Source organism: Papio anubis, chromosome 1, assembly GCF_008728515.1.
Source record: "Papio anubis isolate 15944 chromosome 1, Panubis1.0, whole genome shotgun sequence".
Lineage (NCBI taxonomy): Eukaryota > Metazoa > Chordata > Mammalia > Primates > Cercopithecidae > Papio > Papio anubis.
In genome coordinates this window covers 44,844,126-44,856,102 of record NC_044976.1, presented here as the reverse complement: position 1 = coordinate 44,856,102, position 11,977 = coordinate 44,844,126, and the positions used below count along the sequence as shown (strand labels likewise).

The 11,977-nt window shown below is 43.7% G+C and overlaps 1 long non-coding RNA gene across 1 annotated transcript; it reads left to right on the top strand.

The window, feature by feature from the left end:
* The first annotated feature begins 5,361 nt into the window (after nucleotides 1-5,361).
* On the top strand, nucleotides 5,362-7,463 carry LOC116275741. The gene is made up of 2 exons (XR_004184960.1): nucleotides 5,362-5,886; nucleotides 7,237-7,463. It is a non-coding gene; the product is annotated as an uncharacterized LOC116275741 (long non-coding RNA).
* The last annotated feature ends 4,514 nt before the right edge of the window (nucleotides 7,464-11,977 follow it).

The following is an 11,977-nucleotide window of genomic DNA, read 5'->3' as shown; positions in this document are numbered from 1 at the left end:
GTCATGAGGATGACCAGAGGTTACTCTCGTAGCCATTTTGGTTTTGGTGGGTTTTGGCGTTCTCTTTTACTGCAACCGGTTGTATCAGCAAGGTCTTTATGAGCTGTATTTTGTGCTGACCTGTCTCAAACTGTGGCTTAGAATGTCTTAACTGTCTGGGAGTGCAGCCCAATGGGTTTCAGCTAAGGGAGGAGACCACCCCTCATATCATCTTATGCCCAATTTCTGCCTCCAAAGAAAGAAGTAAAAACTAAAAGGCAGAAATGAAAGCCACAGGCAGACAGCCGGGCGCTGCACCCTGGGCCTGGTAGTTAGATACCTAACCCTGACCTAATCGGTTATGTTATCTATAGATTATAGTCATTGTATAGAAATGCACTATGAAAATCCCTATCTTGTTTTGTTCCAATCTAATTACCGGTGCATGCAGCCCCCAGTCAAGTACTCCCTGCTTGCTCCATCAATCACAACACTCTCACATGCACCCCCTTAGAGTTGTGAGCCCTTAAAAGGGAGAGGAATTGCTCACTCGGGGGGCTCGGCTCTTGAGAGTGAAGTCTTGCCGATGCCCCTGGCCGAATAAACCCCTTCCTTCTTTAACTCGTTGTCTGAGGAGTTTTGTCTGCGGCTCGTCCTGCTACATTTCTGTGTTCCCTAACCGGGGGGCGAGGTGAATGGTGGATGGTCGAGGCAGCTCCTTAGGCGGCTTAAGCCTGCCCTGTGGAACATCCCTGCGGGGGACTCCGACCAGCCCAAGTGAGGCGGATCCTGAAAGCGCTGCTGGGTAGGGATTTGCCCCGGTGGGACGCCTCACCAGAGCAGTGTGTGGCAGGCCCCCGTGGAAGATCAACGCAGTGGCTGAACACTAGGAATGAATGAGCACTTGGAGTCTGGACATCTAAAACTTGGTAAGACTAGTCTTTGAAACTTGCCCACTCCATTTGAGTGGAAGTGTGGCCTGATCCCCCAGGGTGTGCCTTTATCGGCACTTTGGTTTTGGTTTGGGTTTTGATTTGGTTTGAATTGCTTGACAGGACCGGTCTTGGGAACTTGCCCACTCCATTTGAGTGGAAGCGTGGCCTGATCACCCACAGTGTGCCTGTACCGGCACTTTGGTTTTTGTTTTTGACTTGACTTGGATTGCTTAGTACTTTGGTTTTGACCTGGCTTGGATTTCTGGATACTCTGATTTTGGTTTTGATCTTGGTTTGGTGTAAACTACAAAAGTGTGTGTGTGTGCCCTTTTTACCCGTTCTTTGTTTTGTGGTGTGCATGTGGTGTGAGCATGGTGTTTTGTCTAGAGGAAACATGGGTGAGGCACAAAGTAAGCCCATCCCACTAGGAACTATGTTGAAAAATTTCAAAAAAAGAATTTAAGGGAGACTATGGAGTACTATGACACCAGGAAAACTTAAAACTTTGTGTAAGATAGACTGGCCAGCATTAGAGGTAGCTTGGCCATTAGAAGGAAGCCTGGGCAGGTCCCTTGTTTCAAAGGTGTAGCACAAGGTAACATGTAAGCCAGGGAACCCAGACCAATTCCTGTACATAGACACTTGGTTACAGTTGGTTTTAGACCCCTGCTCCCAACACACAGTAGTTGAGAGAACAGCAGCATAAGCAGCTGGCAGAGGCAAGGAAAGACCAGCAGAGAGAGAGAAAGGAAAGAGACAGAGAGGAAAAGAGGCAAAGAGAGAGAGAGGAAGAGACGGAGAGGAAGAGACAAAGAGGGAGTCAAGGAGAGAGAGAGAGAGAGAAAGACAGAGGCAGAGAGAGAGAGGAAAAGACAGAGGCAAAAAGAAAGTCAAAGAGAGAGAGACAAAGTCAAAGAGAGAAAGAGAGTATATAAGTAGTTTAAAAAAAAAAAGTGTACCCTATTCCTTTAAAAGCCATCATACCAATTCTAATTTGGACAAAACAAGGTCTTATTAATAGCAAAGGATAATTAAAATCCCAAACTTACAAGGTTTTCAACAAAAGTAAAGTTTGCTAAAAGTTAACAGTGTAACATGTATTATAGTAACTTTTATTCTTATGGCCTTAGACAGTCTAGTCCACAAACATAAAAAAAGGTTTGCTTTGGAAAAGAATGGTTATCATCTTCAGAAAAAAAAAGGGGGGGGAGAAGGGGGGGCAGAACTTATATAAAAAGAGTGTTATATGGTAAATTCTTGTCCTGAAATAAATTAACTGGTTGTTTAAAGAAAGAAGTGTTTGTAATAAGTCAGAAAGTTAAGGTATGTGGAAAAATTGCCTGTAAAAGTTGTGACAGAAAAAAAAAAGGTTATAAAAAAAAGTGTTAAAAAAGGAATTTATACAAAAAAAATGTATAATCTAAAAGTAACTAGGCCTCCTGAATGTAAAACTATTGGGAAAAAAAAAAAAAAAACAGTTTATGTGCAAGGTGTATAAGAAAAGCAAAATATATCTGTGGTAAAAGGATTATAAGGAGGCATAAGAATGTACATTTTTACCTACATTAAAAAGTTTTTTAAAATTATTGTTTTGAAGGTTTAAGCAAGTTTTAAAACATTAATTGTAAAGAACATTCTGTGTATAAACATATTAGCTAAAGTTAAAGAAGTATCATCCAGTTTTTCTGTGAACTGGACATTAAAGTAAAAGCATAACAAGTTTTTCTTAAAGCACCAACCTGCTCTTTAGCAAAAATTATAAAAGGTTAAAAAGAGTCTATGAAATCTTACCTTATGGTCAAACATTAAAAATTAAATAAATATGTCTACAAGGTTTTATTAAAATTAGGTTTAACATTAATAACACGCTAATATAAAGATAACATTTAGCTCATCTGGTATAAAAATCATACGAGAAGCATTGTTAAATGTAAAATGGTATTTGGCTTTCTTTGGTTTAAAAACCAATAAAAAATAGGAGCTAAAGGAAATTTATCAGTAAAAAGGCACTAAGGACTATAAAGTCCACTGCCAAGTTCCCCACATTTAAAACAAAAGGTCAATTTCTTAAAAATTATATACTTGGTTTATCTTCCACTTTCTCGAAAAAAAAAAAACTAAACTAAAAGTCTTTTAGCACACGTGCCACCCCTAGAATTTCTAGTAAACCAGCACCAGCCTGAAGATCACGTTCTCATCGAAAGGTGGAAAGAAGAAAAACTCGAGCCAGCCTGAAAAGGACCCTACCTTGTGCTGCTAACCACCAAAACTGCTGTTTGTACAGCAAAAAAGGATGGACTCATCACACCTGAGTCAAGAAAGCGCCACCCCCTCCAGAGTCGTGGGCTATAGTCCCAGGGTAAAACCCTACCAAACTAAAGCTAAGAAAAATTTAACTGTTTTCATCTATTCTATTACTCTTTCTTCTTTCCTCGTTCTATTGCTGACCATCTAGTTATTAATATAACCAAGTCAATTTTGCCTCAAACTATTGCATTTAATGCTTGCCTTGTTATACCCTGTGAGGACTTACCAAGTCAAAGACAGCTTTCTACTTCAGAAAAGTACCTCTGTCCCTCCTGACTCTCCTCAGACTAGACATTAGTAAACTAGGACCATTTAATCCAGGGACATCTCGATAAAGACCCCAGTGCTAACCAGGAGTCTTGCCCCCTGATGTAGAGCTTTCATGCCATAGTTGGTCCCACATTCTATGGACCACTAAAGAGCAAGGATGGACTGCCCCAACCAGTTTTTGTAATTTTCCTAAAACCATACATTCATTTTACTAGAGGATCATAGAAGTTAAAGACCTAAAACAAACTTTAGCAATTAAGACAGGATACCAAGATGGAAATGCCTGGATAAATTGGATCAAATATTCCATCTGCACGTTAAACAAAAGCAATTGTTATGCTTGTGCACATGGCAGGCCAGAGGTCCAGATTGTCCCCCTTCCACTAAGGTGGTCCTGCAGTCGACCAGGCATAGGCTGCATGGTAGCTCTTTTCCAGGATTCTACAGCCTGGAGTAATAAGTCATGCCAAACTCTCTCTCTGCTATATCCCTAAGTCCAGCACCCTGCGGTTCAGCCCCCGAGGGCCATCCAGCTTCCATCTCCCAACACTAAGTTCACTTCATGTCTGTCACAGCAGGGAGGAAACTTAGCATTCCTTGGAGACCTGAAAGGATGCAGTGAGCTTACGAATTTTCAAGAGCTTATCAATCAGTCAGCCCTTGTTCATCCCTGAGCAATGCGTGGTGGTATTGTGGTGGACCTTTACTGGACACTCTGCTGAATAACTGGAGTGGCACTTGTACTTAAGCCCAATTGGCTATCCCTTTCACCCTGGCATTTCATCAACCAGAAGGAAAAAAAATAAGACATCATAAAGCGAGAGAAGCCCCTTATGGGTCTTTCGACTCTCATGTCTATTTAGATGCAATTGGAGTCCCACGAGGAATACTAGATCAATTTAAGGCTTGAAATCAAATAGCTGCAGGATTTGAGTCAATATTTCAGTAGATGACAGTTAATAAAAATGTAGATTAGATAAACTACATCTGTTACAACCAACAGCAACGAGCTTTTCATGAGTTAAAAAGAAAAACTCATGTCGGCCCCAGCCCTGAGGCTACCTGACCCGACAAAACTCTTTACACTGTACGTGTCAGAAAAAGAAAAAATGGCAATTGGAGTTTTAACCCAGACTGTGGGGCCCTGGCCAAGGCCAGTGGCCTAGCTCTCAAAACAACGAGACAAGGTTTCCAAAGGCTGGCCCCCAGGTCTAACGGCCCTAGCAGCAAAGGCCCTGTTAGCACAAGAAGCAGATAAACTAACCCTTAGGCAAAACCTGAATATAAAGGCCCCCTGTGCTGTGGTAACTTTAATAAATACCAAAGGATATCATTGGTTAACAAATGCTAGATTAACCAAGTACCAAAGCTTGCTATGTGAAAATCCCCACATAACCATTGAAGTTTGCAACACCCTAAACCCCACCACCTTGCTCCCAGTATCAGAGAGCCCAGTTGAACATAACCGTGTAGAGGTATTGGACTCAGTTTATTCTAGCAGGCCCAAACTCCGAGACCATTCTTAAACATCAGTAGACTGTAAGCCGTACGTGGACGGGAGCAGCTTCGCCAACCCCTGCAAAGTGACTCTGAAGAAGACGACAAGCCCTGCTCCTGTGACACCCGGAAGCTGACTGGTCCACGCACAGCTGAAGCATGAGGAAACTCATTGCAGGACTCATTTTCCTTAAAATTTGGACTTGTACAGTAAGGACTTCAACTGACCTTCCTCAGACTGAGGACTGTTCCTAGTGTATATATACATCAAGTCACTGAGGTAGGACAAAAGGTTGCTACGGTCCTATTATTTTATGGTTATTATAAGTGTACTGGAACTCTAAAAAGAACTTGTTTGTATAATGTTATTCTATACGAGGTATGTAGCCCAGGAAATGACCAACCTGATGTGTATTATGACCCATCTGAGCCTCCCATGACCACAGTTTTTAAAATAAGATTAAGGACTGAGGACTGGTAGGGGCTCATAAATGATACGAGTAAAGTGTTAGCCAAAACAGAAGAAAAAGGGGTGCCCAAACAAGTCACCTTAAAATTTGATGCCTGTGCTGTCATTAATAATAATAAGTTAGGAATAAGGTGTGATTATCTTAATTAGAAAAGAAGCTATATGGCAGAAAATAAGTACATTTGTCATAAATTAGGAGTGTGTGGAAATAAATGTAAATACTGGTCTTGTGTCATTTAGGCCACTTGGATTAAAAAAAAGCAAAAAAAAAAAGGATCCAGTCCACCTTCAGAAAGGAACAAATGGCCCTTCCTGTACTAAGGGACAATGTAACCCTTAGAGCTAGTAATAACCAATCCCCTTGATCCTCACTGGAAAAAAGAGGAGCGTGTGACCTTAGGAATCGATGGGGCTGAACTGGATCCTGGAGTAAGTATCTTGGTTCGAAGAGAAGTTTACAAATGCTCTCCTGAGCCAGTGTTTCAAACTTTCTATGATGAACATTTCAAATGTGCCAGTACCAGAAATTCCAGGAAAAACAAGAAATTTGTTTTTGCAATTAGCCGAGCATGTAGCACAGTCTCTCAATGTCACTTCATGTTATGTGGAGGAACTGTAATAGGAGATCAATGGCCATAGGAAGCCCAAGAATTAGTACCTACAGACCCAGTTCCTGATGAATTCCCGGCTCAAAAGAATCACCCTGATAATTTCTAGGTACCAAAAACCTCAATTATTGGACAATATTGCATAGCTAGAGAAGGAAAAGAATTCACTCACCCCATAGGACGACTTAGTTGTCTGAGACAGAAACTGTATAAAGGTACCACAAAAACAGTCACTTGGTGGAGTTCAGATCACACAGAGAGCAATCCATTTAGTAAATTCCCAAAGTTGCAAACCATGTGGACCCACCCGGAGTCCCACCAGGACTGGACAGCCCCCACTGGATTATATGTGGGCGTAGAGCCACATATAATCACATATATTTTCACAAAGTGAAAAATATCATATGATACGATTTATATGAAATGTTCAAAATAAGCAAGTCATGATCTGTTCCCTTAATTAATATCCCCTTCTATTGATTTCTCCCACTGTGTGGTCATTCTAAAAACATTTACATGTATTTATGAGCCAAGCACTGGTTTAGGATCTGGGAGTAAGATAGACATAGTTCCTTCATTCACTGAGTTTATGAGCCAGCACAGGAAACAGAAGTAGAAGCAAACTTGCAAGTCTCAGGTATAACTTTCCTTGTGGTACTATTAACTGAACTCCCTCCGCCTACTTCCCATTTATTTTCCTCCTAGCATTTCCTATTATCAGAGGTTACCTTATTTATGTGTTCATTTTAACTCATCACCCTGTAAGTTTCTTAAATGACAGATGTGTCTTGTTACAGTTATAACTCACTCAGCACTTAGAACACTACCTGGCATATAGAAGATGTCCTGTGAATATGTGTTGAATTAATATGTAATGTTAATATCACTGATGGGGAGGTACAGGTTTCTGTGGAAAAATAGGGACAGATTTGTGTGTGGATAGGGGCTTATTGAGAGAAGGCTTACAGGAAATGACATGTATAAGATCTAAATTCCAAAGGAAGAATAAAAGATGAAACAAGTAGGGAGTTCACTAGGACTCAAGTGCTGCGTGCATATGTGAGAAGGGGAGTTGTGAGAAGAGAGGCAGTAGTTTCAGGTCTTGAAGGACCTTGTAAGCCATGACATTAAAGCTGCCAATTGATTACCTCCTTTTCTTTCCCCTATCTAGGTGGCCCACAAACTCTTTAACAACTTGAAATAAATGTGTGGACTTATTCACCCTGTTCTCTATCATCTTCTGGGCATCAGAATATTTCCTTATGGTTTTGGATATACCATTTGTTTCTATTTGTGTAACTGTAAGTTCACATGAACCTCATGGATTTTGGCTTAGGCTGGTAGCTTCTATGTAATTCGCAGTGATTCCATCTTAATAAAAGTTCTGAGATCTGCAAACCTGCCCCCTGTCCTTTTTTTATAAATTGAGAATTTTTTTTTTTAATTTGAAATTTTCTTTTATTTTTGAGGGGGTGGGGAGCAGCAAGGGGGACAGGGTCTTACTTTGTTGGCCAGGCTGGAATGCAGTGGTGCAAATAGCTCATTGCAGCCTCCACCTCCTGGGCTCAAGTGATCCTCCCACCTTGGCCATCAAGTAGCTAGGACTATAGTATGCATCACCACTCCCAGCTAATTTAAAAATATTTTGTAGAGGCTGGGCCAGGACACGCTTCGTAACTCCACTTCGAGGGGCTGAGGCGATGCGATCATGGATCAGGGAGATCAAGACTATCCTGGCTAACATGGTGAACACCACCTCTACTAAAATACAAAAATTAGCTGGGCGCGGGTGGCAGTCGCCTGTGGTCCCAGCCACTCAGGAGGCTGAGGCAGGAGAGCATGGAACTCAGGAGGCGGAGCTTGCAGTGAGTGGAGACGCGCCACTGCATCTAGCCTGGGCGACAGAGCAGACTCTCCGTCCCTAAAAAACTATTTTGTAGAGATGGCATCTCACTATGTCCAGGCTGGTCTTGAACTCTGGCCTTAAGCAATCCTCCTGCCTGAGCCTCCCAAAGTACCAGGTTACAGGCATGGTTTCACTACACGTGAACCAATTTTAAACACATTAGATGCAAATCAATACCTATCAAGTATGTATGTCTTGATGAGGGCTGTGCCTGGCACAGTGGCTTATACCTGTAATCCCAACACTTTCAGAGGCTGAGGCAAGAGGATCTCTTGAAGCCAGGAGTTCAAGACCAGCCTAGGCAACATAGTGAGATCCTGTTCCTACAAAAATGCTAGCTGGGTGTGGGATGGTACCTCCCTGTAGTCCCAGCTACTTGGGGAGGCTGATAGAAGGATTCCTTAAGCCCAAAGTTCAGGGGTTACACTGAGCTATGATCACTGGGTCTGGGACACATAGTGGAGACCCTGTATTTTAAAAAGAGAAAAAGCCAGGTGAGATGGCTCACAGCTGTAATCCTAGCACTTTGGGAGGCTGAGGTGGGAGGATTACTTGAGGCTGTGAGTTCTCGAGACCAGCCTGGGCAACATAGTGAGACTCTGCCTCTACAAAAAAAAAAAATTATGTAAGAAACTTGGCCAGGTGTGGTGGCTCATGCCCGTAATCCCAGCACTTGAGGCCGAGATGGCAGATTGCCTGAGCCTCAGGGGTCTCGGGAGACTAGCCTGGGTAACACGTGAAACCCGCTTCTGCTAAAATACAAAGAAAAAAAAAGCCAGGTGTGGTGGCGCATACTGGTCCCAGCTACTCGGGAGGCTGAGGCAGGAGAATTGCCTGAACCCGGGAGGTGGAGGTTGCAGTGAGCCAAGACCCCGCCACTGCACTCCAGCCTGGGCGACAGAGTGAGACTCCACCACAAAAACTTTCACTTTGAGGCCGAAAGGGGGACTTTATGTCAGGAGATCGAGACTATCCTGGCTAACACGATGAAAACTGCGGTTCTGATTTAAAATACAAAAATTAGCTGGGCATGGTGGCAGGCTGAGAATGGCGGAACCCGGGAGGCGGAGCTTGCAGTGAGCCGAGATTGTTGAGCCGGGTATTCGGCATGAGTGAGACTCCATTCAAAAAAAAAAAGAAAATTAGCCAGGCGCAGGGAGCTCATAATCTCATCTCCAGCACTTTGGGAGGCTGGCAGGGGCAGGGCCGCGGAGTCAGGAGTTTGAGATCAGCCTGGGCCAACATGCAAAACTCTTCTCTAAAATCTCGTATTTGGTAGTGGTGCCTGTATCCAGCTTACCGGGAGGCTGGAGGCATGAGAATGGCTTGAATCAGGGAGATGGAGGTTGCAGAAAGCTGAGATTGTGCTATTGCACTCCAGTCTGGGTGACAGAAGGAGACTCCATCTCAAAAAAATAAAAATTAAAAAATAAAAGCTTATTTTTAAAAGACAGGGGGCTTGGCCGAGCCATGACTACCATAATCTCCAGCACTTTGGGGAGGCTGAGGCGGGTGGATCACCTGAGGTCAGGAGTTTGAGATCAGCCTGGCTAACATGGTGAAACCCCGCCTCTACTAAAAATACAAAAAATTAGCCAGGCGTAGTGGCGGGCACCTGTAATCCCAGCTACTCAGGAGGCTGAGGCAGGAGAATTGCTTGAATCAGGGAGTTGAAGGTTGAATCATCTAAGCTTTCTGCTAGGCTTCTTCAGTGTACTTTTCCTTTTATAATTAACAAGTATCCCCTTCTTCACCAGTCGTTCAACTAATTCACTTATTTATGTTTGTATGAAATAATGTATTCCTTTTATTCAAAGGGGTATAATCCAGTACTATCATCATATATTTTGATGCTCAAATTATTCCAGATTTGGCTAGTGGTTTTTGTGTACTTTTGACATGCCCTATCATTCTTTGAGCACTTCCTTTTGTTTGCTTTTAGCTACACCTGTTGAAATGGGGACACACTTCTTTCTTTATGGAATGAAATGTTCCAGACTTAACTTGTACTTTCCCTGTCTCAGCCCTGGAATCACCTCTTCCTCCACGGAACCCTGGTTCCTTTAACTAGGGAATGAAGATCTCTTCATGGGCAGAGCTAGGGAATATATGAATTCCTTACATATACACATACTGGCATCTATGTCTACTTATTTACTAAATTTGTATTTATTTAGTGCATACCAATACCTAAACACTACAGGGTTTGTTCTGGTTTTTACCCTTTCTTTTTTTTTTTTTTTTTTTTTTTTGAGACGGAGTCTCACTCTGTCGCCCAGGCTGGAGTGCAGTGGCGCGATCTCAGCTCACTGCAAGCTCCACCTCCCGGGTTCACGCCATTCTCCCGCCTCAGCCTCCGAGTAGCTGGGACTACAGGCGCCCGCCACCACGCCCGGCTATTTTTTTGTATTTTTAGTAGAGACGGGGTTTCACCATGTTAGCCAGGGTGGTCTCGATCTCCTGACCTCGTGATCCACCCGCCTCGGCCTCCCAAAGTGCTGGGATTACAGGCTTGAGCCACCGCGCCCGGCCCTTTTTTTTTGAGACGGATTCTTGTTTTGTTGCCCAGGCTGGAGTGCAGTGGTGCTGTCTCAGCTTACTGCAACCTCTGCCTCCTGGATTCATGTGATTCTCCTGCCACGGCCTCCCAAGTAGCTGGGACTACAGGCACATGCCACCATGCCAGGCTGTTTTTTTGTTTTTGTTTTTGGTTTTGTTTTGTATATTTAGTTTTGCCATGTTGGCCAGGCTGGTTTTGAACTCCTGGCCTCAGGTGATCTGCCCACCTCTGCCTCCCAAAGAACTGGGATTGCAGGCGTGAGCCACTGCACCCAGCCAAACCTTTTCCATATTTGTAACTCTATTCTCTGATTGCTAGCTCCCATAATCTGCAATATATTTACCTATTGGATTAATCCTCCCTATATGTAACCAGTCTCCCATTGCCAGTACCACCTTTCCAGGTGCCCTATTCTCATCTTGCTTAGACTCCAATACCCTTCCACCACAACCCTACACACTCCAATTCTTTTTGAGACGGAGTCTTGTTCTGTCACCCAGGCTGGAGTGCAGTGGCACAATCTCAGCTCACTGCAGCCTCTGCCTCCCAGGTTCAAGCGATTCTCCTGCTTCAGCCTCCTGAGTAGCTAGGGCTACAGGCTGGCTAATTTTTGTTTGTTTGTTTGTTTATTTATTTATTTAGAGATGGAGTCTCATTCACTGTCACCCAGGCTGGAGTGCGATGGCACAATCTTGGCTCACTGCAGCCTCTGTCTGCCAGGTTCAAGTGATTCTCCTGCTTCAGCCTCCTGAGTAGTTGGGGTTACAGGCATGTGCCACTGCACCCGGCTAATTTTTGTATTTTTAGTAGAGACAGGGTTTCACCATGTTGGCCCGGCTGGTCTTGAGCTCTTGGCCTCAAGTGATCCGTCTGCCTTGGCCTCCCAAAATGCTGGGATTACAGGTGTGAGCCACCATGCCCAGTGCTAATTATTGTACTTTTAGTAGAGATGGGGATACATCATGTTGGCTAGGCTGGTCTCAAACTCCTGACCTTAAGTGATCGACCTGCCTTGGCCTCCCAAAGTGCTGGGATTACAGCAGTGAACCACCACACCTGGCCCTCATTCCCTTTTTAAAAAATTAGCCGGGCATGGTGGCATGTACCTGTAAGTCCTAGCTACTGGGAAGCTGAGGCAGGAGGATCTCTTATAGCCCAGTTCGAGGCTGCAGTGAGCTATGATGGTGCCACTACACTCCAACTTAGGCAATAGAGCGAGACCGTTTTTTTTCTTTTTCTTTTTTTTTTTTTTTAGTGCATACCAATACCTAAACACCACAGCATTTGTTCTGGTTTTTACATTTTCTTTTTTTGTTGTTTGAGACGGAGTCTCACTCTTGTCACCCAGGCTAGACTGCAGTGGCGCGATCTCGGCTCACTGCAACCTCCACCTCCCAGGTTCAAGCAATTCTCCTGCCTCAGCCTCCTGAGTAGCTGGGATTACAG